General features: G+C 42.6%; 1 protein-coding gene across 2 annotated transcripts in view; it reads right to left on the bottom strand.

The window, feature by feature from the left end:
* PLCG2 (phospholipase C gamma 2) overlaps positions 1-15,310 on the bottom strand; it is a 106,312-nt gene extending 91,002 nt beyond the window's left edge. For both annotated transcript variants that reach the window (XM_060681579.2, XM_060681580.2), the window contains exon 1: positions 15,028-15,310. The gene's annotated coding sequence lies outside the window, so the exon portion shown is untranslated. The remainder of the gene's footprint in view (positions 1-15,027) is intronic.
* Between the last annotated feature and the right edge of the window lie 10,346 nt (positions 15,311-25,656).

Raw genomic sequence — 25,656 nt, 5'->3', positions numbered from 1 at the left:
CAGGCTCAAACAAACACAATATTCTCCAATACAATATATATTCTAGCTTTCAATTAATTGTGTATTATATTTCAATGAAGCAAAAAAGTTTACTGTATCTTTCTACAGTAACAAGTTTTGGGAAATACACAAAACAAATTTTTGTTGCTTTTGTTTTGAGATAGAAAAACCCACAGAGTGTTACCCTGTTTTCCGCAAAATAAGACATTCCCTGATAATAAGCCCAACCGGGCTTTTGAGGACATGGCAATAAGGCCAAGCATTTATTTCAGGGTTCAAAAAAAAATATAAGACAGGGTCTTATTTTCAGGGAAACACAGTACATGGATTTGTAAACAACTTTCACAGAACTAATTCACAAAGTCAATGGATGTTCTACATTATCAGACTGCTCTATAAATTCTAGGGTTTGTCTATATTCAAACTGATATAGTTTTGAATAAGACCCTTTAAAAAAAATCACTACGTTTGCCCAAGTTGTCCGGAAATAATGATAAATTGACTATATTTACAGATTACTGCTATATAGTGTACAGGTAGCCAGAATATTCATGCAGCATATTCCACTCCTAAAGTTAATCATTGCCTTATATAAACACACATGCCTCTTTTAGTTATCTTAATAAAGTTTGAGAGAAAATGTACTTAGCTCATCAAGATAAGAGGAATAATTAGGAAAAGAAAAATGTATCAAGTTTTTACAAGTTCTGCTTTCCGCAGCAGCGTTTAAAATTATCAGCAAAGTCCAAACTAAGTGTGAGGGCAGAGAAAATAAATCTTCATTTAATTTTCGCAAATAGCAGTGGGACACCATGGGGGTATTTAATCTTTCCCTTTACATGCCTCGATCCAACAAAATCTCTAATTAATTGCAAATTAGCAATGTATATACTTTTTTTTTTGAACTGAGGAAATGACATCTCAAGGTAATAAAGACTGCAATTTTTAAAAGCACAGAGAAAGAGTCTATATCCTGATGATGAACGTGTAGTTGCTAAAAGGTATAAATTTTTGTTGAAATTTTGAAAGAGAGGAAGAACAGGTTAAAGAACGTATGATAAAGTAGGCTAAGAATTTTGGTTATAATATAAAGATAAGTCAATTGGAAAATACATGGCCGAAAGGCCTAAAATTTACATTCTGTTATGATGTTAAAGAAAATTTCTACAAAATAATATTATCATTGGTTTTTGATGCTAGAGGGACCATCTAGATTCTAGAATGTATAAAGGCATTCAGAATACATGTTGTAAATGTACAATTTATCATGCTTGGCAGACATGTAAAAAAGTTTTAAAAATTGATTCAAGTACATGCTTTGATACAGAGGATTTTGCATATATTTTTTTAATCTTTTATTTGTTTTATTTATATAACATTCAATTTTCCTCAAACTGTGTGTGGTCTGGGTACAGTTATTTTTAAACAATCATAATACACATATTTATTGTGGTATTCATCACTATAATATTGATAATATAATAATATGATAATAACGATAATACTTAACATCATCTTCTTTAAAACTTTGACATTTCCTCCTTTTATATCTCCTCCTTTTTAACTTCTGTTTCTATTGTCTAGCCATTGATAAAATATGTCCCATATCAAAAAATATTCAGTTTCTTCTTTATCCTTAATAATAAGTGTTAGTCTAACCATTTCTGCGCATTCTAATATTCTGATATTCCATCTGAGGGAAATGTGATTAAGAAAATATTAGAATGCGCAGGATTTGGCATGTTAACATTCAATTCAAGCTGGACTTTTCTTTTTAAGGCTGATGGAAATACAATTAGAAAAAGCCATTGAAGATGGTTTCAACAACTGATTACTGCAACAAGATTATTAAATGCAGAGTTAGATTCAACACTATCCACTATGGAGGAATGGTTTGTGACATTGACAGATCTTGCTGAGATGGATAAACATTTTTGATTGGATTTCTATTTGTTAGTAAAACTTTACAACCCTTTAGTTGTAAAACTTTACAAACCTTTGAATATTGGAAGTCATTTGATTTATATTCTACACTCTGCACATTCTTCAAGCAAACTGCTTTCAATAAATACTAATTAATTTGCGTAAAAGAACATATTTTTAAAAAATAGGAGAAGACATAAACAGGAAAGTGATATGCTTCAGAGGATGAGCTAAACACACCAAACCAGAATCGTTAACTTGGAGCTTAATTTATACATCACTTAATCTGGGAGATTAAAGTAAACCCAGAAGATTAAAGTATTGTAAATCTAAAAGATTAGGAATTTGTTTTCAGAAGCAGTTGTATTAAGTGAAATACAAAATATGTTTCATATTTCATTACGCTATTGTAAAGCTTAAAAATGTAAAAAGCATTTTGTAAAAATGATCCATGTTAAAAAGCACCAAAATTTGGAAGTCGAATTCCCATTACAATCAATTTTTTTTATTAAACTTTATGAAACCATACATCCTTTCAAAGGATGCTGAATTAGCTTTGTATATGCTAACTAGTTCAATGATGCTACAGTATATGCTTCTTAATAGAAAAAAATATTTGATTCCTTCCTTGGAAAAACAGATAAGTTATAAAAATATGCTTCAATGCTCAGAATAATTTCATCCTTTAAGAATATATCTGACACAGAATTAAATTCTAACTTCAAATCATTACCGTACTAAAACTTAACGGGTGGATTTGTACGTCATCCAAAATTGTGGATTTTTCTATATAAGCGTCATGCATTCATGCTACAGTGTTTCCCCGAAAATAAGATCCTGTCTTATATTTTTTTGAACCCCGAAATAAGCGCTTGGCCTTATTTTCAGGGAGGTCTTATTATTTTGGGGCACGTGGAGGAAACCAACGGAAATGGCGGACCGGCTGCACATGTGTTTAAATATTCAGGGAGGGCTTATTTTCAGGGGAGGCTTATTTTAGTGCATGCGCTCAAAAGCCCGATTGGGCTTATTATCAGGGGATGTGTTATTTTAGGGGAAACAGGGTAGCATTCGTGATAGCAACAGAAAGCACCATGCTTTGATCTGGACTCATAGCCCCTACTTACTGCACACCATACAATAAAACTCCCTTTTACGACTCTGTAGAATCAGGGCAACTGAATGGAGCTGAGCGTTTACTAGCTGGATGCCCTTCCTGACGCCTATGCCGAGTTCACAGCAGATATCTTTTTCTTTGCGCCCTAGGAGAGAAATATCTGCAGCTACCTAGGTTTAAACTCTCAATCTTCCGAGTAGGAGGTGAGCATCTCCACCACTAGGCCACCAAACTGGTCCTGGTCCATGCTTTACTGGATCATACAATAAGGCAATAAAAACATTTCTATTACAGCATTTCCCTTCTTTTCTTTCTTCATCTTCTTTGCCTGCCACTGTTCATGCTTTCCTGCAATCAACACCTTTCAGTTTCCTTATTAATAAACTGACACCTTAGTCTACACTTTTACAAAAAAAAAAAAAAAAGTTGTACTGGACATAATCTTTTCAAATGACTTTAAGACAATGCATAAGCCAACACAGATATTGGTTCAACATCTGTTTTGCTCCCTGTGGGATGGGAAGACACCAAGCAAACCCACAACCATACTCGTCTTTGTCTTCTACATTGCAAATGACCAGTAGGAAAAAACACAATTCAGCCTTCTCCAAATCTCCCTGGACAAAGAATACCTGATAGTGAAAACACAGCTGTTTCAAGTCTATAGTAGAAATGATGGCTAACCTTTTTGGCGTGGAGTGCCGAAAAGGCGTGCTCGCCCATAATGCAATGTGTGTGACCCCCCCGTGTGTTCCCCCCCCACGCATGCAATTGTGCCCTGCCCCCTGGGCATGCGCATGCGACCCCATGTGCCGCCCGTCCCCCACGCATGTCCATGCAACTCTGTGCATACACGTGCGACCGTGTGCAACCTTCCGCGCATGTGCACGAGCACCCTGTGTGTGCACCACACCCCCTGTGCATTTGTGTGCATCTCCTGCATGCACCCCACCCCTCACGCATGCATGGCGGGGACCCGAAAACCAACTGGCCGGTGGGAGGCGCATGCACAGTGGAGCTGGGGCGACGGCTCGCATGCCTGCAGAGAAGGTATGTGTGCCATCTGTGGCACACGTGCCAAAGGTTCGCCACCATGGCTATAGTACAACTTTATATAGAACTAAGTCTCTAAACCCTCAAAGCTTTAGCTTCTCTGTGTCTTTCGAGATCACACCAGAAGAATTTACTCGACACCTGAAAAGACATTTGTGCTCTAAACAAAAAAACGAACAGAACGAACGTAACTGTTTATACAGGATGAACATCTGGCTGCAACAAAGGGAGCCACTGGAGGAGCCCCATCAACACCTTGGCCTCAAAAAAGGCAACTCTAAAACAAACAGATTAAGAGAAGAACAGAATTTTGGTGGTTGGGCATGAAACAAATCTTGGGGGAGAATTTAAACAGCTGCATACAGTAATACATTTCTCAATCCTTTTCTATTAAAGTTTGGAAAACTGTCAACTTTCTTCATCCCTCTGCAACTTTTGAGTAAATATTGATGCCTTGAGTAAATGTGCCGCCTGCGGCTCCGAAGAGAAATATTGCACTCACTTTTTATTAAACGTCTTGTTCGTTTGCATTAGGACCTAAAAATAACACAATTCGGAGAAATAGTCCTGAGATGACACAAAGAAGGGCCCGGCACAATGCAACCTTGCAAACTACAATAAATAAACAAGCAAATACAGTCCGACGGATAACACACACAACCGCTGTTCCTACTTATTCTGTGAAAGAGGTTTTACACGCCATGCTCCCACCTGTCTGCGTTTCCACAGGTGCAAACAGCATGAAGTAAGCTTCTGCAGATTTCTGCATAAAAGCAGGCACATCCTTACAATGGGGGGTGGGTGGGGGGCGGGCTATGCCAAATTGCAATTATTGCAAGCAAAACCAACAACCAGTTTGGGGTAAGGAACCCGGCAAGAATGTGGGAGGCCGTGAGTTCAAGACATGCCTTACCCATGAAAGCCGGGTGGTTGACTTTGGGTCAACCACCAGGAGACAGTGAGGATGTGGCTAACTGATGAGGACCAATCAGTCCGAAATAGATCTATATTAGTCTCCCAATAGGCAGATTCCCAATAGGCAATGCTTGCTGTCTAGGATAGTGGATGTGATTTCACTGAGCTATGGATGCAATTTGAGAAACTTGGTTTACGTAGGAAAATACCCGGTTGAAGAAAAATACATACAAAAACCTATGATAAGAGAAGAAAGCAAATATGTGTGTGTGTGTGTGTGTGTGTGTGTGTGTGTGTGTGTGTCTGTATATGTATAGGTATACCGTTTCCCCAAAAATAAGACCTAAGCATGAAAATAAATCCTAGCATGATTTTTCAGAATGTTCATAATATAAGCCCTACCCCCCAAATAAGCCCGTTAAGATTGTCAGCCAGATGGATGCATTTAGTACCATATTTCCCCCAAAATAAGACCTAACTAGAAAATAAGCCCTAATTCATTTTTTGAAGCAAAAATTAATATAAGACCTGGTCTTATTTTCGGGGCAACATGGTGCGTATATGTATATAATGTTTATATTAATTGCACTTTCGTAGAAATACATGAAACTGATAAGCCAGTACTAGTGGTTAAGGCACCAAGGAGATCATGAGTTCAAGATCTGCCTTAGATATAAATACTGGCTGCGTGTCTTTGGGCCAATCACCCGGAGACAATGAGTTCTAGTCCCACTTTAGGCATGACAGCCAGCTGAGTGACTTTGGGCCAGTCAATCCCTCTCAGAAGAGGGAGTCAAACTATTCTCCAAAGCACCTGGAGGGTAGAACAAGAATCAATGGGTGGAAACTAATCAAAGGGAAAAGCAACTTAGAACTAAGGAGAAATTTCCTGACAGTTAGAACAATTAATCAGTGGAACAACTTGCCTCCAGAAGTTGTGAATGCTCCAACACTGGAAGTTTTTAAAAAGATGTTGGATAACCATTTGTCTGAAGTGGTGTAGGGTTTCCTGCCTGGGCAGGGGGTTGGACTAGAAGACCTTTCCAACTCTGGTATTCTATTCTAGAAATGGTGTGGGGTCTCCTGCTTTGGGGGGGATTGGACTAGATGACCTATAAGGTCCCTTCCAACTCCGTTAATCTGTTAAAGAGCCCAGCCCACCTCAGAAGAGTGTTGTTCTTTTTTTTTCTCTCTCTCTTTCTTTTCTTTCTTTAGGTAGGTGACATGATTAGAAGTTAGGCAGGATAGAAAGAAAAGGTCTTTTAATAAAGGGTGACATGATTAAAAGTTAGAATAAGTGATAAAAATAAGAGAAGAGGGAAAGTTAGTGTATACATCTTTATGTAATAAAACAAGAGAAAACATGGAATAATTGAATAATGACAGATTGCAATTTATTATAATTGTGCATCATTATTAGAAATATATAAGTTGATTGAATCTAATAGTTATGATTGATTTTGCTGATTTTATTTGTATTAGAATGTTGGACACCCAGGTGCCACACTGTTCACACACTGATTTGACACATTGATAAAAAAATAAAAAACTTATTTGAAAAAACAGAAGGCTGTTGTTGTGGGGAAAATAAGAGGAAGGAGGTGTATTGGATATGCCTGCCACCAGATGCTATTTGTAAAAATTAAAGTGTGATACAAATAAATAAACACCAAACATTCATCTCCATAATGAACAGAAATCCACGTTTCTCAATCAGGAGTTCTTCCGTCTATGCCAAATCCGAACGATGGCTTGGACATGAACTGTCCAAGGAGCCTGAGTGGCGTAGGAGGTTAATGCCTCCTAAGGCAGCATTTAACATCCAGCTGCCTGCAATTACTGCGAGTTCAATTCTCACCAGGCTCAAGGTTGACTCAGCCTTCCATCCTTTCTAAGGTGGGTAAATTGAGGACCCAGTTTGTGGGGGCAATAAGCTGACTTTGTATAAATATACAAAAGTATGAAGGCTATTGCTTAACGCATTGTAAGCCGCCCTGAGTCTCTGGAGAAGGGCAGCATATAAATCAAATAAAAAAAAAAAAACTGTTATTTCCCAGACTTTTTTCAAAAGTTTTGATGCTTTCACCTGTCACATCAAGGTTGCAAATGAAAAGAAATATATCCCAATGCAACTTCTACCTCCTAGTAATCTGCTCCTTCATTATGTGAATGAGCTAAGTTACCTTTTCACTCTCTTTGAACTAGTAAAGGTAAAGGTTCCCCTCGCACATATGTGCTAGTCGTTCCTGACTCTAGGGGGCGGTGCTCATCTCCGTTTCAAAGCTGAAGAGCCAGCGCTGTCCAAAGACGTCTCGGTGGTCATGTGGCCGGCATGACTCAACGCCAAAGGCGCACAGAACACTGTTACCTTCCCACCAAAGGTGGTCCCTATTTTTCTACTTGCATTTTTACTTGCTTTTGAACTGCTAGGTTGGCAGAAGAGAGATAAGCTCTGAACTTTTGCCTGCTAAATCCCTTTGAAGTCGGGTTGTCGTGGAAATGAAGAGGGGGGGAACATTCCTGGGAAATGACGAGACAAGAAGTCTGAAGAATGACTTGGAAGATAGCCAATGAAAAGCAGAGATTTGGGGATTCGAAAGGGAGGGATTGGGGGGCAAAAGGTCAGTCTTGTCCGCATCGAGTCATGATCCGGTGGCTGTGCTCAATTAAAGAAAAGATTTCCTTAAAGACTGGCAGTTTGGAAATTCATTTATTTTGAGATAGCATCGAAGTCTGACACTGGGACAAGTAACGGGAGCTCACCCCATTACGCGGCGTTAGGGATTTGAACCACTGAATGGCCGACCTTCTGATCAACAAGCTCAGCGTCTTAGCCACTGAGACATCATGTACCTCTCTTTGAACTAGCAATGATGGTCAACTAGCCAGGATTTATACCTCAATTTCAAACTCTGGGCAATGATTTGTTTCCAACCCTGGCTTCCTTGGCTGGGATGTGGGGCTTTGAGAAGATAGAGGTGGATACCAAATGTAAACATATTATCTTGCAGGATGCAAGAGAGAGAACACAATTAAAGGCAGGACTTTAAATTAGCTCATTGCATCACTGCCGTGTTGCTTGGAAAGGCCTTGATCCTGGGTTCGCACATTAATTGCAATTTCCTGCTTCATCTTCCTGCAAAATAGAAGCAAGTTACAGGATCCGTCACATTGCTATTAAAGGCTAATGTTTTATAAATTCAGCCTTAATGGGATAACTACTATCTCTTTCAATCAGAAACCAACTCTTGAAATGATGGAATAAATGTGTTATAATAAAGAGAAAGGAATGATTTTCAGATGTATGATCCCATAATGTATAATTTCTCTACTATAAAAGGTGATCTTCCATTAGCTAAAAATAAAGGTTTCCCTACCCAGTTGTGTCCAACTCTAGGGCTCAGCGGTCATCTCTGTTTCTTGGCCAAAGAAGCCAGCATTGTCCAAAAACATTTTCTGTGGTCGTGATTATATGCCAAAGTGCATTGAATTGCTGTTATTTTCCCACCAAAGTGGTACCTATTTATCTACTCGCATTTGCATGCTTTTTGAATTGCTATGTGCGCAGGAGCTGGAGCCAGTAACGGGAGTTCACTCCGTTTGTGCTGTGCTCGGGTCTCAAACCCAGGCTGCCAGCTTTCCAACTGTCCAAGTTCAGCGTCTTTAGCCACAGAGCCATCATGCCTTTGTTCCCTTACAAACTCTTTTACGCTGTGTTTCTCAACCTTGGCAACTTTTGAAAAAATATGAACTTCAACTTCCAAAATTCCCCCAACCATCCATGTAACAAGCTCTACCTTAAAAAATACAGGTAGCTTAGGTTAGGTTACTGATTGTTTAGTTTAGGAAAAGGGATGTTATGTTCAGATATTAATATACGTAAAAGATTTGAATTAAGAGATATATGTATGGGGGTGGAGGAAATGGGTAGATTATTTTTTATTTTTTTTTATTTGATTTGTATACCGCCCTACTCCCGAAGGACTCAGGGCAGTGAACAGCCAAACAATAAAATAACAGAGATACAAAAAATTTAAAAAACCAGATAAAATCAAATTAAATCATTTTGGCCCAGACAAATTAAAACACCCCAATAATTTAAAAACAGATTAAAATTTACATATTTAAAAAGGGAAGAGATTAGGCCAAGCCTGCCTGATGGAATAAAAAGGTCTTCACAGCGCGGCGGAAGGTGCGCAGATCCGGGATCCTCCGTATCTCTGGGGGGAGCTCATTCCAGATGGTAGGTGCCCCCACAGAGAAGGCTCTCCCCCTTCTTATGAGTTGAATAAATGCCAAATTAGGATTTATTATATAATTTTACAGCTGAATGTTGCTCTGAAATGTATAGTATAGGGGGGATATAATAATAATGTTAGAAAGAAATGGTTAGCATATGGGGGGTGGTGTAAAAGGATGGTAAAGTATTATATAATGTGATATCAATTTGGATTTTATTTTGGAGAAGCCATGGGGGGAGGGGAGGGGGAGGGGGGGTTAGGGAGGAGGGGGGGGGAAAGGGGAAAAATCTGTATTTGAAAAACTTTTTCAATTAAAAAAAAAACAAAAAACAGGTAGCCCTCAACTTACAACCATTGATTTAGTGACTCAATAGCATCATCGAAATTAGAGGAACTTACAAATAGCGGCAGAGATGCAGGTTTAAAACTGACTCGTGACCATTTTTTTACACGACCGTGGCAGCATCCCCATGGTCATGGGATCAAAATGCAGATGGCTTGGCCACTGGCTCGTATTTATGACGGTTGCAGCATCCCGAGGTCATTCTGATCTGATCCCCTTCTGCAACCTTCTCACGAGCCAAGTCAATGGGGAAGTCAGGTTCAATTGACAACCTCACTACTAACTTAACAACTGCGTCGATTCACCTAACAACGGTGCCAAGAAAGGTCATAAAGTGGGGGAAAACTCACTTAACAACTGTCTCACTTAGCAACAGAAACTTTGGGCTCTATTTTGGGTCTATGCAGAAGTCGGTATTTATTTATTTATTTTGTTATATTTATATAGTGTAGGCCATATAGGCGATGGTTTTCCCAGTTGCAATTTATGGCTGTGAAAGTTGGACCATAAGGAAGGCTGAGCACCAAAGAATTGAGGTCTTTGAGCTATGGTGCTGGAGAAGACTTCTGCAAGTCCCTTGGACTGCAAGGCAATCAAACTGGTCAGTCCTAGTAGAGATCAACCCTGACTGGCTCTTTAGAAGGCCAGATCCTGAAGAGGAAACTCAAATACTTAGGCCACCTAATGAGAAGGAAGGACTCCCTGGAGAAGAGCCTAATGCTGGGAAAGATTGAGGGCAAAAGAAGAAGGGGACGGCAGAGAATGAGGTGGCTGGATGGAGTCACTGAAGCAGTCGGCGTGAGCTTAAATGAACTCCGGAGGATGGTAGAGGACAGGAAAGCCTGGAGGAACGTTGTCCATGGGATCGCGGTGGGTCGGACACGACTTCGCAACTAACAACAAATATACTGTGTATTGGAGGTGGTGGCCCTTTGAGAGCTGTAAGCAACGAAATTTCATTTTAATATATGCCGATCAGTGTTCATTCAATAAAGTTATTGTTCTATTTTGTTCTATTCTGTCGCGGTCTTAAGTCGAGGATTACTCGTACTATTTTGGGACACCTATCTGTTGACTTTGAGCAATAAACTCCAACTTTCCCTTCTCGAAGGGGATGAACAAAAAAAATAAAATAAACCCAAACAAACAAACTCTACTTGCATTCATTTTTTTTCTGCTACAAAGCCACACACTCTCCAAACAGAAGCCAGCTCTCTCGCCAAACGACTGCTTTTCTTTATTTTTAACCCCAATTCTCAGCTGGCCTTGTGCTGCTGCTAACCCTCTCGGCCACCGGATCAAAGGAAAACGCAGCAAGGAAGTGGGGTGGACAACTGGTTTCCTTCCCCCTTTTTGCAAGGGCTGGGCGGAAAAAGCGGCGCAAGAAAACTATGCCAGCGTGTCTCAACCTCAAGCCCCCCCCTTTTTTTTGTTTTAATTTATTTTAACTACAAGTAATGCAAACAATACGAACATATACATACACATTCACAAAAAGAAAAGAAATACAAATAATACAGTGCACCCTCACCCCTTTATATTTCTTCTGTATTTTTCCCCCTTATATTTCTTTTTCTATAGCAGCTGAAAAATATACAATATAGTCTAAATGTGCCCTTATGCCCTCAAAAACAGAATATATTCTTGAGTATATTCCCTTTGCCTTCCGCCAACACTGATTTTATAAAATCCCCCCCATATTTCATAATTGTTTGTTTTAATCACTTTTTAAAATTTAATTTCTGTTGTTAATTTATCGTTTGTTGCCATGCTCCAAATTTCATTATCCCATTCATTTCTTCGAATATCCCAATTTCGTTCCCAGTATTTAGCCATCACTAATCTAGCTGCCATTATCAAATTTACAATCATTTCTTCTTCTTCTTTTGTTTCATTTATATCCCGTTCTTACACCAGCAACAATAATGCAATTCTCGGTGACTTATCTAAATTTACATTCAAAAGTGCTCTAATTTCTCTAAACACCATGTCTCATATTTTTTGTGCACTATCACAATCCCACCACATGTGTTTATATGTTCCGACCTCTTTCTTGCAACCTCCAACATATATTTGTATATTTACCATCTATTTGAACCTCAGCCACTTTTAAGATGGGCGGACTTCAAATCCCAGAATTCCCCATCCAGCATGGTTCTTGAGCAAACCACCGTAGTTGTTAAATGACGGAGTCATTAAGTGAATCCAGCTCCCCGCCCCCTTTTTTTGAGTTTGCTTGTCGAGAGCCAAGCTGGGAAGGTTGCAAATGACAATCAAGTGACCCAGGAATGCTGCAACCGTCATAAATATGCTTGTTGCCAAGCGCCCGAATTGTGATCATATGACCGAGGGGGGGGGGATGCTGTGACAGTCGTAAGTGCGAGGACTGGCCGTAAGTCACTTTTTTCAGTGCCGTTGTAACTTCAAACTGAGCGCACATCAAGGAAACCCCATCATGTATTGATTCTATAAATATAGGTAGTCCCCGGCTTACAACCACAATTGAGCCCAACATCCCTGTTCTTAAGTGAGACATTTGTTAAGTGAAGTTTTGTCCCATTTTACGACTTTTCTTGCCACCGGTTGTTAAGTGAATCACTGCGGTTGATAAAATTAGTAACTTGGTTGCCAAGTGAATCTGGCTTCTCCACCGATTTTGCTTGTCAGGAGGTCGCAAAAGGGGATCACGTGACCCACGGAAACTGCGACCGTCGTAACTACGAGCCAGTTGCCAAGCGTCTGAATTCTGACCTCGTGATCATGGGGATATTGCAAAGGTCGTAAGCGTGGAAAAACTAAGTCGCTTTTTTTTTAGCGCCGTTGTTAACTTTGAACGGTCACTAAACGAACCGTTGTAAGTCGAGGACTACCCGTTGCCTATCTTTGAATTTGTAAATAGAAGGAATAGTTTCATGTTAGACACACAGATATTAACAACATCTCTATCTGCAAAAGAGATAATTGCCCAGCCCAAAAGGGAAGGGCCCAAGCAATCCCTCCCCCAGCAATCGGCACCCAGATCAGCATAGATTATTAACTCCAAGGTTAACATCAGACCAACAATCAAGCAAACAAGAACCCCAATCGAGAAACTGCCAAAGAATCTCTAAGACCGCCCACACAGGGCAAGCCACCAGACTATCAACTGACGGCAAATCACCCTCCTTACTAGCACTGATGATGTTACCTAGTCAGGTCATGAAACATCTGCAAGAAAAGAACCAAGCTCAGGGAGCAACCAGGACCCCATAGTCATCCTCCTCCTCCTTTCTAGCACTGATGACATTACTAGTTTGGGTAATGAAAGGTCTGCAAGAAAACAAGCACGCTCAGAGAGCACCAAGGACCCCCCCCCACAGTTTCACATTTGCTCATGTAATTGCGGTGGGCTTTTTAACATTTGAGCTGCATGCTACAAAAATAAATAAACTCAAGACATGAATGGCCGTAAGTCGAGGACTCCCTGCAATTAAGCAAGCAGAACAGATGGGCCCAGGCCAGAAGGCAAAAGTGCCAAGTCTCCACAGCGAAGGAAGGACTCTGTCCGTGTGTGTGTGTGTGTGTGTGTGTGTGTGTATGTTTGTGTGTCTGTTGTGTGTGTATTTCACTGAGAACAAGGGGTGGAATATCCCTGCAGAGCCAGGCTCAAGAAAGCAGCTGCAAACATTGTCAGCAACTGTCAGCAGCGAAGAGAAATTAAGAAATGGACTAACCACAACTGGACGAATGTGTGAAGCTGAGCCCCAGCAAACCACACACACACACACACAAACACACACAGTAAAGTGCAACCCTGCTTCCAGGGTTTAATTGCTCCAGGGCCTTTCAGGTTTTTCTAAGAGCAGAGCCTCCATTTCATTCATCCTGGCTATATTTTGTATCCTGGTAATTGAATCATGGTTTATTTTTCAACAGCACACAACACAGGGAAGTCAAGGCTCACTTTAATTGTGAGCAGGTTTTGCAAAAGAAGGGGTGGGGGGGTTGACTGCACCATGGTGCAACCATCCCCATTTGGGGGGAGAGAGAGAGAGAGAGAGGACTTCCGAATCCAAGGAAACCAAGGTTCTTTGCCACCCACAAACCGAGGTTGGGTTCACTGGAGGCCCCTCATCAAGCAAACCCCAGCTGGTGCCTGCCTGCCTTCCTTCCCTCCCTTCCTCCACCTTTCTCCTTGTTTCCCTCCACCTTTCTTCTTCCTTCCTTCCTTCCTTCTCTCGTTGCCCACTCTCTCCCTTTTTCCTCCCTCTCTCCCACCCTCCACCTTTCTCCTTCCTTTCTTCCCTCGTTCCCCACTCCCTCCCTTTTTCCTCCCTCCCACCCTCCACCTTTCTCCTTCCTTCCTTCCTTCGTTCCCCACTCCCTCCCTTTTTCCTCCCTCCCACCCTCCACCTTTCTCCTTCCTTCCTTCCTTCCCTCGTTCCCCACTCCCTCCCTTTTTCCTCCCTCCCACCCTCCACCTTTCTCCTTCCTTCCTTCCTTCGTTCTCCACTCCCTCCCTTTTTCCTCCCTCCCACCCTCCACCTTTCTCCTTCCTTCCTTCCTTCCTTCCTTCCTTCCTTCCTTCCCTCGTTCTCCACTCCCTCCCTTTTTCCTCCCTCCCACCCTCCACCTTTCTCATTCCTTCCTTCCTTCGTTCCTTCTCTCGTTGCCCACTCCCTCCCTTTTTCCTCCCTCTCTCCCACCCTCCACCTTTCTCCTTCCTTTCCTTCCCTCGTTCCCCACTCCTCCTTTTTCCTCCCTCCCACCCTCCACCTTTCTCATTCCTTCCTTCCTTCCTTCCTTCTCTCGTTGCCCACTCCCTCCCTTTTTCCTCCCTCTCTCCCACCCTCCACCTTTCTCCTTCCTTTCCTTCCCTCGTTCCCCACTCCTCCTTTTTCCTCCCTCCCACCCTCCACCTTTCTCATTCCTTCCTTCCTTCCTTCCTTCCTTCCTTCCTTCCTTCTTTCTTTCCCTCCCTCCCCAGGGCCACTACAACTCCCGACGGCTGCCAAACCCCGGAAACGTAATGCATTCCCCCCCCACCCCAAGAGTCCCTCTGCAGAAACAACTGGGGGGGGTCGTGTGAACCCCTCCAAAAGCGCCAGGACCATCCGCGTCCTCCCACCTCTCCCTTCCGAAATGGGGGCAAGTGGGGGGGGGTCTTCCCAGACCACCGCAGGGGCGCCTTTTCCTGCGGGGCGTGACCCCTCCCCTCCTTGGCTAGCAGGCTGACCACCCCCCCACCCCCCCCCAAAAAAAAGAGATGCCTTGGGGTCCCCAACGCGGGCGGGGAGACCCCTCCTCCCCAAAGGAGAAAAAAAGAAAAGCCCCCCGAAAGGGCAGCTCCAGAAAGCCCTTGGAAAGCAGGCGGCTCTTCTCTCTTCTTCCCCCCAACCTGCTGCGCCCTTCCCCGGCGGGGGTCTCTAGCCGGGTCGGGAGGGACCCCTCCTCACCTGCAGCTCCTGCAGAGACGGAGCGCGCTGGGATGCGCGGCGGGGCGGCGGACTGGGTGCCCCCCCCCCCTTCCCCAGCCGCTGGCTCTGCTCGCTTTGCTGGCCGCCGCCGGGCTCCACTTCTGCTTCTCCGACGGCAGCGGCGGCTGCGGAGGTTGGGCCGGCGGGGCGGAGGGAGGCGCCACGTGACGCGCCGCGGAGGGCTCAGGAACGGCCGCCGCCTCTCGCCTCTCCACCCGGCCCGGGGGGCGCCCTTGACGGTCCGGCCGCGCAGGGGATTTGCAGCCGGGCCCCCACGAAGGGGCCCCGCCCACACACATGGAGACCCCCCTGGACATTCCTTGGACATGAAGAGAATGGAATAGAAGAGTTGGAAGGGACCTCGGAGGTCTTCTAGTCCGACCCCCTGCTTAGGCAGGAAACCCTACACCACTTCAGACAAATAGAACAGAATAGAAAATAGAAAATAAATAGAAAATAGAAAATAAATAGAAAATAGAAAATAGAAAATAGAATAGAGCAGACCAGAGCAGAAGAGAAGAGAACAGAGAATAGAATAGAATAGAATAGAATAGAATAGAATAGAATAGAATAGAATAGAATAGAATAGAATAGAATAGCTGAATTGGAAGGGACCTTGGAGGTCTTCTAGTCCAACCCCCTGCTTAGGCAGGAAACCCTACACCACCTCAGACAAATAGAACAGAACAGAATAGAAAATAGAAAATAAATAGAAAATAGAAAATAGAATAGAAAATAGAAAATAGAATAGAAAATAGAATAGAATAGAGCAGACCAGAGCAGAAGAGAAGAGAAGAGAAAATAGAAAATAAATAGAAAATAGAAAATAAATAGAAAATAGAAAATAAATAGAAAATAGAAAATAGAATAGAAAATAGAAAATAGAAAATAGAATAGAGCAGACCAGAGCAGAAGAGAAGAGAAGAGAAAATAGAATAGAATAGAATAGAACAGAACAGAATAACAGAGTTGGAAGGGACCTTGGAGGTCTTCTAGTCCAACCCCCTGCTTAGGCAGGAAATCCTACACCACTTCAGACAAATGGTTATCCAACACCTTCTTAAAAACTTCCAGTGTTGGAGCAGTCACAACTTCTGGAGGCAAGTGGTTCCACTGGTTAATTGTTCTAACTGTCAGGAACTTTGGAAGGAAGAGACGCGAGAGAGGGTTGCCAGGTCTGCCTCCAAAAAATAGCGGACAAGTTGTGTGTGTGTGGTGTTAAGTAGTAAAAAAATAAAAAAAAAATTACAATTAAATTATATATTTTCCTACAAACATTTTAACACGTATTAAAATACTCACTTCCAAACTTTATTTAAAATTCAAAACATCCAATATAATAATATGCAAAATATTAAATTGCGTTTTACTTTGCTGTCGTGTGTATTTTTTATTTGACTGCGCAGCTTTGATCAATTCTTTTGTGTTTAAGGAATAATTCTTTAATTTCAGTACGACGTTGAGAAGTATTAAAAAATATACCATCATAAAGCTTTTGAATAAAAAATAAAATGTCCACTATTTTGTGGGGAAAAAAAATAGTGAACATAATGTGAAAAAAGCGGACTGTCCGCTCAAATAGTGGACACCTGGCAACAGGTGTTTGTTTGTTTTTTTAAACAGTAACAGAGTTGGAAGGGACCTTGGAGGTCATCTAGTCCAGCCCCCCTGCTCGGGCAGGAGACCTGTAGGAGGGATTCGAACCGCCGAATGGCCGACCTTTCTGATTGACGACAGCAGGGCGTTGGGCTCCAGGGCCCATGCGCCCCCCAACCAAGCCAGTGTAGGTCCCTCTAGGTCAGGGCTCTGCAACCTTTTTTTTTTTTTAATTTGATTTATATGCTGCTCTTCTCCGGAGACTCAGGGCGGCTTACAATGTGCTAAGCAATAGCCTTCATACTTTTTGTATATTTATACAAAGTCCGCTTATTGCCCCCACAAACTGGGTCCCCATTTCACCTACCTTAGAAAGGATGGAAGGCTGAGTCAACCTTGAGCCTGGGGAGATTCAAACCTGCAGTAATTGCAGGCAGCTGGTCTTAATAACAGGGTGCTTTAGACCACTGTACTACCAAAACACTCTTAAAACACTCAAAAGAGCCATTTGGATTTGTTTCCCACAGAAAAGAAAACACCAGGAGCCACAAAACCCCTTTCTGGGGCCTGACTCTTTCTTTCATGAGCGGCCACAAAACTAGCCTATGTAGTTGAATTAAATCGGGGTTGAAATGCTCCCGGTTCGGACGATCCGGTAGCGAGGGTGGCGGGTGGTTTGGAGAACCGGTAGCAAAAATCCCTGGGCCCCCCACCATGCCTAGCTGAGCCGTGTGATCATCAGAAGCTGTTTTTTTTTTTTTTACTTTTAAAAGCATTTTAAAAGTTTAAAAGCATTTTTACTTTTAAAAGCTTTTAAAATGCCTTTAAAAGCCTCTGGCGATCCCAGCTGAGTTGCCTTGATCGTCAGAGGCTTCTAAAAGCATTTTTTTCTGCAACCTCTTAAGATTGTAGAAAAAATGCTTTTAAAAGTTTTTTTTAAAAAAAAGTTGGCCACGCCCACCCAGTCACATTACCCCGCCCCCCAGGCCACGCTCACAGAACCGGTAGTAACAAATTTTAGATTTCACCCCTAAATTAAATGTTCTGTTTTCTTCTGAAACTTTTCTTTTCTTGGATTTATCCATGGTTGGCCTACCGAGGGGATGAACAGCTCAATAAATCGCGCACCGGCAGGTGTCACACATTGGCGGTTGTAATGCATATTTTGAGTGACAGGGAGCCGCAACAGAGGGGTGAAAGAGCCACATGCGGCTCCAGAGCCGCAGGTTGCTGACCCCTGCTCTAGGTAAAGGATGCTAGAGTTGTTTTTATCCCAAACTCCTGGGGAGGGGGTGGTCATTGTAAGGGGGAAGAGAAAGCCGGCGCTGAAGAAGAGCTCTCTGCAAGGCTGGCCTACTTTCCATAAGCCGCAGTGGCTGAGGCACATGGGCGCTGGAGTGTAAGAGCAGCTCCCCCGCGGCGAGACGGGCGGCGAATAAATTGAACAAATAAATATATAAAATTTCTGTCCTGGTTTATTTTCTTTGGTGTAAATTGGTCCTGGGACGGCAAATCGCTTTGGGATTAAAGCATGGGAAAAGAGAGGGAGGGAGAAAAGGAAGGAAGGAAGGAAGATGAAAGAAAGAAGAGAGAGAGAAGAAAGGAGGGAGAGAAGGAGGGAGGGAGGGAGGGAAAGAAAGATGAAAGGAAAGAAAAAGGGGGAGGGAGGGAAAGAAGGAAGATGAAAGGAGAGAGAAGAAAGGAGGGAGGGAAAGAAAGAAAGGAGAGAAGAAAGGGAGGGAAAGAAAGAAAGATGAAAGGAAGGAGGGAAAGAAAGAAAGGAAAGGAAAGGGGAGGGAGGGAAGGAAGGAAGATGAAAGGAGAGAGAAGAAAGGAGGGAGGGAAAGAAAGAAAGGAAAGAAAGAGAGAAAGGGGGAGGGAGGGAGGAAAGAAGGGAAAAAAGGAAGAAAGAAAAGACACACTCTTCCTTTCTCATCCCAACAAAATGAAGCCAATCAGGTTTCTCGGGAACGGCCCGGCCCATTGCCAAAACATGCAATAGATTCTTAGGCTGCAAGATCAGCCTGCAAAATCTGGGTGAAAAGCAACGCCGCCTTTAAAATGCACCCAGGCAGAAGCAGCCGATTTTTCGGGAACAAGCTCGGCAACAAGAGAACCTAAAAAAAAAAGAAAACCAGGACTTCATCCTAGGCTCAACACTCAAAATTCAAGCTGCATTTGTTTTGATTGGCATCGATGCCATTACCTGTCTTAATGCGTTTATTCCCAAATGCTTTGTTCAGATGCACCTACACAGAAGTCACCTAAATTGCACCTTAAAGGTTGCTGATCACGTAGTTACTGTAACAAAGTCATAAACTTTATAGATTCATAAGCCCTTTGCGTGCCAGAAATATGGACAGTGGTTCACTTTTTTCATGGATAACTTCCCAAGCAGCCCTTGGGAGCTCCAGCTGATCTGGGAAGAACTGAGATTACGGACTCATTAAAAGATAAAAATGAGACAACTCCTCTTCCGGTAACCAATGGTGGAGCTTGTCAGAATTTAATTAAGCTTGAATTAAAGGCAGAGGGCAAGAAGAATTCCGACTTGGACTACACTCTTAAATTAAAAGGTGCTCTTGCAAAGTTTGGAAGAGGTTGTGCCAGATATTTAAAAGTATTTTGAAGCCCAGGAAACATAGGCATCTGATCAAGACGTTTCCATTCCATTTGGAAACCCATAAAATCTGTGGACAATTCATTTTTTTTTCAAACAGGAGTTTTTTTTCCCAAACTGGTGTATTTGGGAGCAGATAGACTCAACCAGCAACAAATTTGTTCCTCATCTTTTGCACCCCAAAGAGATTTTCCTGGGAGGACCAGAAAGCATTAAACCTTTCGGATGGATTATTCACTGCAGCTAGTCCTCGACTTTACAACGAGCTGCTTAACCACCGTTTGAAGTTATGACCAATCCGACAAAGAGGACTTATAACCCGGATCTGAAGTTCCGACATTTGCTCCGAGCAACCCCCAAACGTATATGAGGTGCTTAGAAATGCTCTGAAAATAAAACAGTTACTTCAGGGTCAGATACCCGAGGAGACAGATTTCAGATCTTAGGATAGGGGACGCTTATCCAGGGCTGGGCTTCAAAAATTTTAGCAATGGGTTCTCTGCCTGGTTCCTGGGTCGGCATGGCCATGGTGGGTATGGCCTAGTAGGCATCCTGCACCACGGTGGAGAGGGGCATTTTTGCCCTCCCCAGGCTCCAGAGACTTTCCTCGAGCCTCCAGGAGGGTGAAAACGGCCTCCCCAGGCTCTGGAGAGCCTCCGTGTGCACCCTGCACTTAACTGCATCCATGGGGATTCCTGTAGGGGCGGTGTGGGGTGGGTGGGCCCAGCCAGGAGTGGGATTTGGGGGTTCTCAGAACTGCACAGAATCTTAGCTAGAGTTTCTCCCAAACCCTTGAGAACCCCCAGCAGCCCACCTCCTGCGCTTATCTCGGTTAGCGAAATAACTTGATTTTGGAATGAGAAGGAAAACCAATCCTCCGTAGACCCTTCCTTTGGATGACTAGCGTTTGGAAAATTAGGTCAGGGTTTAATTAATTTGTGTGCCGCACCTTGATTATGCCACACCGCCCATTCGAAGAAGCTAGGAAATGCTGGCAGTTATGTATTAATGACATTGTTTGTATTTATCTTTCCCTTTTTCTTATGAAAGCAGTCCTAGGTTTTTAAAAGAGCGAAAAAGCAGGATAATTTGTGTGTGTGTGTGTGTGTGTGTGTTTTAATTGCTAGAACAACACAGGTATTCAAATCAATCCTGGAAAACAAAGGAAGAATGTTAGTGCAGTTTGCACACTTCTTCCCCCTTGGCAAATAATGGCTATTCAACCTGTCATAAGTCAAGAACTATCTGTAGATTTAGCTAAAACATCACTGTTTTCCACTTTTCTCACATTAACAACACAAATTCAATAATGAGTTTTGCTATAAGCTTAGGAGCTTGAAGTCTTCGGTTGCATACCCCAGCTACATTTTGTACCATTCAAATCGGTTTAATAATCAACTCCCGTGAACCAAATTTTTCAGCCAACGACTTCCCAGAATGGCAGGTCTATTGAGGCAGTTGATGCTTCGAATCTGAATAGATTTGCTTAACTGTTTCTCAATCCGGAAAAACGCCATACTATAAACATTTCTATCATGCAAAACCTGCCAATCATTTACTCATTCAATGACTTTGCTAGCATGAATTTCCTTCTAACTGAAAAAAATCTAGATTGGTCAAAATTTATGAGTGAAAATTTATAAGCTAGGAGTGAGCTTCCTTAGTAGCGTGTCATTTTACTTTTATATTTCCCTTTATTTATTAAATTTATATGCTGCCTAACTTACTATCCAAAGCAACAGTGTGTGTGGGGGGGTTTACACAGGATATACTCGGAATTTATGTTAGCATACTGTTTATTTATTTATGTATTTGTTTATTTATTTGTTTGTCAAACATGTACAAGATGACAAGTATAGGTATGAATATAAACATAAACAAAGGAAGAGTAAATACAAATAAATGGAGACAGTAAGACAGGGATAGTAAGCACGCTGGTGCGCTTATGCACACCCCCTTTACGGACCTCTTAAGAATGGGGTGAGATCCATAGTAAACAGTTTGAAGTAGAAACTGTGAGGGTTTGAGGCTGGAACAACAGAGTCAGATAGAGCATTCCAGGCGTTGCTGAAATCATATTTCCAGCAATCTAGTTGGGAGCGGTTTACCTTGAGTTTGTATCGATTGTTTGCCCGTGTACTATTGTGGTTAAAACTGAAGAAGTTGTTGACAGGTAAGACGTTGTGGCAGTACAATTTTGTGTACTATGCTTAGATCGGACCGCAGGCAGTGGAAATCCAGATTGTCCAAGCCCAAAATTTCAAGCCCGGTGGCATAAGAGATTCTATTGTGAGTAGAGGAGTGGAGGACTCTTCTCATGAAATACCTCTGGACCTGCTCAATCCTGTTAATGTCCGAAATACAGTGTGGGTTCCAGGCGGACGAGCTGTATTCAAGAACTGGTCTGGCAAAGGTTTTGTATGCCTTAGTTAGCAATACAATGTTACCGGAGAAGAAGCTTCGCAAGATTAGGTTAACAACTCTTAGTGCCTTTTTGGCAATGTTGTTACAGTGAGCTCTGGGGCTTAGATCGTTTGAGATGAGGCAACAGTCCAAAAAGTTTGTAAGCAGGCTGGGAAGAGTCTCTGAGAATGTTATGCACCTTCCTCAAACAGCGAGATTCAAAGATGTCATCCAGGGCTGGTAGCTGGAGTCCGATGATATTCTGGGCAGTTTTAATGATTCTCTGTAGAGCTTTTTTGTCCGCTACAGAGCTGCTCCCATACCATGCAAGAATGCCGTATGTCGGGACACTCTCAATGGTGCTGCGATAGTAGGACAGAAGTAGATGCTGAGATAGATTTATCTTCCTGAGCATTCTCAGGAAATATAGCCTCTTCTGTGCCTTCTTCACAAGCATGTTAGCATTCAATGTGACGGCTACCTTCATGAAAATGAAACTCTCATGTTTCTTCTATGTGTCTTGCGACAATCATTGCTGCTATCTTGATTTTCTACACTGTCATGGCCCCATGAGATCCCAGTATGGAGGAGGGGGAAGAGTTGTAATTGGGACCATCTGATGGGGATGATAGGAATCCCCTGGAATTCTGTAAATCCAGGGGCTGAGGATGATGCTGTCCCAGGCCTTTCTGGCATCGGGGGAGATGTTCAAACAGACGGGGAGTTGCCTGCCCTCACAAACACAGGGGAGGATCGGCTGCAGACGGGCATTGGGGATGAGAGGCAGCAGAATCCCCACTGATGAGGAACAGCTGCCTTTCCCATTCGATCCGAGGACACAAAGAGTGGAGCGGAGGCAAGATTCCGACTTTGGTAGGAACCAAAAAAAAAGGACACGGCTGATTTGAGAATTTAGCTTCTCAGATTCCATTTGTAGGATTAGGAGAATTAAGAGTGGGCCGAAGTTCTTGGTGATCCTTCACCCTCTTGGTAGACATTCTGGAGGCTTCCAGAAACTCCCCAAACCTTTGCCTTCAGCCGCCATGCATTCTCAGCATTCCAGAAATCCAAACAAATCCGAATCCAAACTTGACTAAGGTATTGGGAAATTCTAGGAGATTCAGTCACGAGACTTCTGGGAAATACCACGTTAAGGAAAGCTCTCCTAGATAACTGACTCAAGGTATTTATCACTGCCATTGGAATGTGGTTGTGTTAATACTCTTGATATGGGTTTGATTGCCATTTACTGTAATTACTGGGACATTCAGTTTCTTCCTTCTCCTCCCAAGACTTACTAGGCCAACCTCTGAGCTAATCCTACTAGGGACTTAAAAATCTGGAAATGAATCCATGTGGGATATTGGATGCTCTCAACTGGATCAGATTGCCCATGAATCCTATAGATCAGCAGTCAGCAACTGGTGGTCCGTGAGAAAATGTTGGTGGTCCGCAGAAAAATTATTTGCATTTTTTTATATTGCACTAAATCAGGGAGCCTCAAACTACGGCCCCTGGGCCGGATACGTGCAATGAATGTTTGTGTTGCAGCAGAGAGTCTCCCCCTTTGGGGTCTTTTTGTGCAGGTTGGAGGGGGGCAGAAATTCTGACGTGGGGTCTGCTTCAGTCTCCTGGTGCGGGGCTTTGGGCAAAGACTAGAAGGAAGTGTTGCTGGTGGCGAAGAGCCGGAGGGCCTCGTTCCGGTGGGATTGCATCATGGCCTGGAGCTGGCTGACCATCTCAGCCCGCTGAGCCTCCAGGTGCCTGTACCTGACCTTGCACTCCCGCAGGTCTTCCCTCTGCTTGGAAAGCCTATGCTCGTAGTCCTCAGTGAGGTGCTTCTGCTGAGCCTCCTTCTCGGTCAGATCCAATTTGAAGTGAGCCAGCTGTTTTCCAACTCTCTCTCATGGTGGCTGCTTAGCTCCAGCAACTGCTTCCTGTTGGGGCCCTTAGGAGCCCGGGCAGGGAGGCAAGGAGTGGCTGGCAGGAGAAGAGTGAGTAGAGGCCGGCGAGGCGCCCTTCAATGTGAATGACATTGAGTTGGCCATCGAGTTGGCTACGCCCACCCAGTCACATGACCACCTAGCCACGTCTACCCAGCCGGTCATTAGGCAGATCATATTAGTGGTCCGTGGGATTTAAAATTATGAATTTAGTAGTCCCTGAGGTCCGAAATGTTGGGGACCCCTGCTATAGATCACCCCTCTATCAGACCAGCTGTGCCTTCATGTTACTATGAAACCTGTAAAGAAACCTGTAAAAATTTTCCCATGTTGATTTTGCTGATGAGAAGGAAAATTGAGTTATTCTTCCCCATTCATGCTCTCTTTTATTTGCTTAAAGGAAATAAGCTGAGACAGCCTGAACAGTGCTGAAGAACAAACATTACTTTCTCCTGCCCACACGGTCTTTGGGATTTTGAATACCAAATGTTTACAAGAAGCATTGTCCTTCACTGAGGAGATTTGCTTAAGCAGCCAGCTCATCTTTTGAATAGCAAATTATGGTTGAGACCGGGTCTCATATTGAAAGAAGGAAGAAGGGAAAATGCATTGATATGTAAAATGCTTGAATTGTTTTACTCTGTCTTCTTTCGTTCTGAGAAGTGGGTAAGAGAAGTGTGTTTGGTTTAGTGGTTAAGATCCTGGGCTAAAAACCCAGGAGACTGTGAGTTCTAGTCCCACTTAATGTATAAAAGCTGGGTGGGTGATTTGGGCCCCCTTAGGCCTGAAAGCTGGCTGATGTTGAGCTCTAGTAAGTGGACAAATCAGGTTCCTTTTAAAGCGATATGTCAGATTGGGAACAGAAAACTCTTAAGCAAACCATTAGATGGCAGCAGCAGGATGCAGGGTTATGTTTTGCTGCCATCTAGTGGATCATTTGGATACTGTATTTCCAATCCAAATTTGGTAATACTAGAAGGAAGGAAGGAAGGAAGGAAGGAAGGAAGGAAGGAAGGAAGGAAGGAAGGAAGGAAGGAAGGAAGGAGGGAGGGAGGGAGGGAAGGAAGGAAGGAAGAAAGGAGAAAGAAAATAAGTATACAGAGAAGGAAACAAAAGGAGAAAGGGAAGGGAAGGGAGGAAATAGGTATATAGGTTAAGGGAGGGAGGGAGGGAAGGAACTGTGATTGTAATAATTCTATTTGATCTCTCTCTCTCTCTCTCTCACACACACACACACACACACATACTCACACACTCACACACACACACACTAATTGACAAGGAGAAAAAAAAGAATTAAAATTGATCAATTTCCACCCCTTTCTAATTCATTTCCACCCACACTGTCTGTCATGGCCAAGATTATATACTGCTCAAAAAAATAAAGGGAACACAAGCAGAAGACATCCGAGATCTGAATGAATGAAATAGCCTTATTAAATACTTTGTTCTTTACGTACAGTAGTTTATACACTGCTCAAACAACTAAAGGGAACACAAAACTACTGTATGTAACGAACAAAGTATTTAATAAGGCTATTTCATTCATTCAGATCTCGGATGTCTTCTGCTTGTGTTCCCTTTATTTTTTTGAGCAATGTATATAGTTTTATTTCCATAATCTTAAAAGCATACAATGCCATTTTTTTAAAAAAAATTAGTAAACCTACTTCATTAGCTTCATCAGAATCTTACACCTCTAATAAAACATCAGTAAAGTCATTCACATTTATTTTAGATCAAAAACTCACAAGGAAAGTAAGCAGAGGGAGAGGAATCTGTATACAGAAATGAAATAAAATAAAATCAACCTTTCATATACAAGCAGAACATTTCTTCTTTCCCTTTTTCCATCTCAACTTTTTTTTTAAAAAAATGATTTGGTTGCCAATTTATTCTTTTGTTATCATTTCCCCTCCAACGGACTCCAGCTGTATTTTTTTACTGTCTTCTGAGCAACCAGGGGGTTTTAAAAAGTGAAAAATCCCAGGGTAATCCCACCACTCCTTGAAAGGTCATTTTGTCACCTTCCAAATAATTTTTGTC

The sequence above is a fragment of the Pantherophis guttatus genome, chromosome 11, assembly GCF_059756535.1.
Source record: "Pantherophis guttatus breed Tessera chromosome 11, ASM5975653v1, whole genome shotgun sequence".
Classification (NCBI taxonomy): domain Eukaryota; kingdom Metazoa; phylum Chordata; class Lepidosauria; order Squamata; family Colubridae; genus Pantherophis; species Pantherophis guttatus.
This window is presented reverse-complemented; position numbering and strand designations above follow the sequence as displayed.